Source organism: Condylura cristata, unplaced genomic scaffold (genome assembly GCF_000260355.1).
Source record: "Condylura cristata isolate star-nosed mole 26May11 unplaced genomic scaffold, ConCri1.0 scaffold00038, whole genome shotgun sequence".
Classification (NCBI taxonomy): Eukaryota; Metazoa; Chordata; class Mammalia; order Eulipotyphla; family Talpidae; genus Condylura; species Condylura cristata.
Window position 1 is genome coordinate 5,766,042 of NW_004567139.1, and position 1,713 is coordinate 5,767,754.

The following is a 1,713-nucleotide window of genomic DNA, read 5'->3' on the forward strand; positions in this document are numbered from 1 at the left end:
TTCACCAAAACAGCTATGGGAAGCTCCTCTCCTCCATTATTTTACTGGGAGCTTTTTCCATTACATAAAGGGTTGCCAGATTTAGTAAATAAAATGCAGTATACTAGCTGAATTTTAATTTCAAATAGACAAAGGATTTTTTTTTTTTAGTACAAATACATCCTCTGCCCTATTTACAAACCCCAATTCACAGAAATGTAGGGTCTGCAGTCTGTTTATGGGTTTCCTTGTGGGAGATGGGGTGGACGCAATAGGTTCAGAACCCGTCCCCCATCCCATCAGAAAGTTTCTAGCTTCTTGTGAAGGTGTTTTTGATGATGCTCTGTCTCAAAAAAAAAAAAAAAAGCTTGAAAAATATTTTTTTTTTCTAGTGCAAGAAGACTTCTTGTCCTTGGTTCTTGCTGTGGGACAAGAAGTGTGATATGAACGAAAAATAACTGCAGCCGAAACAGACAAGTGAGTTTACTGAGACTCTAATGAAGCCTACATTCTACGTTTTATAATTATAATGCAATGACCTCACTCTCTGCTAGCGTGAAAAGAGAAAAATCTAAATGCATCCCGAAAGAATCTGTTTTATATACGTTATGGTAACCAGGAAGAAGAAAAGGAAAAAAAAAAAAAAAACTTTCATAAAGCAACTCTATTGGAATCAATCAAGCATGAGTACGATACGTGACACTTCAGTGATGCATTTTAGGATATGTTTCTATAAACATCAATATAAATTTTCCGTGTATATGAGACAGGATGTGCCCACATCAGAATACAGAAGTACATAAACATGCCAATCCCGTATATAGAAATATGGCGGTTCGAATCAAGGAAGCACTGTTCTTTCATTTCTAGCCAGAGTTGTCTGGAAAAACCAAACTTAAGTTGCCTGATGTTTTAAAAATGAATCCATCTGGGTTCACCTGCAAGTTATTGTAGAAGCATCAACCATATAATCACATCTACTTGTTTCAAAGACTTAAAACATGTATTTGTGATTCTTAGAAAACAGCCAAAGTAGTGAGGATTTTATCCGAATCTGGAGCCCAGAGGGTGGTTCCCTAAGCAGATCCTTGGGCTCCTCAGCTTGACCTTTGTCCCAGCAGTAACACCCTTTCAAAATGGACCCCTTCCTCAGTAAAATACAGACACAGAAGCCTGCTGATATCACTGTAGCAGCGCTGACTGATCTGCACAGATTGAACCATTTTGGGATACAGTAGGAAACAGAGACCCAAAGGCAGGTACGACTTGGCCAAGCCTGCACACAGCATTATTTGCAATTTGCACAAGCAGAAGCAGGAAACTGCATTCACAACGAAATAAGGTAACGAGGGGAAGGTGGCCTGTCCATGGGGCAGCTACACCACTTGCGGCCAACCCACCACCCCCACCCAGTGCCTAAGCAGCTGTATTCCCGAGCTGGAATCCAGGTTGCTGAACCCTTCTAATTCTTGATCCTGGGAAAACAGCATTCTTGCTGCAGGCTCAAAAATATGCATGCACATAGTCCATAAAACATCTTTCTGAAGGGCGCAGCACAGGGAGAAGGAAGCGGGTGTGGGCCCCAGCGGGGATGAATGCCCCTTACAGAGGAGGGACAGGCTGCCAAACCCTGTGGGTGGCCGCCCGAGCCCCAGGGCCTCTGCTGGACAGGCTCTGAGTAAACACCCCCCCACACACCCAGAGCTTTGATCAATACCCGCCCTGGCAGCGTTT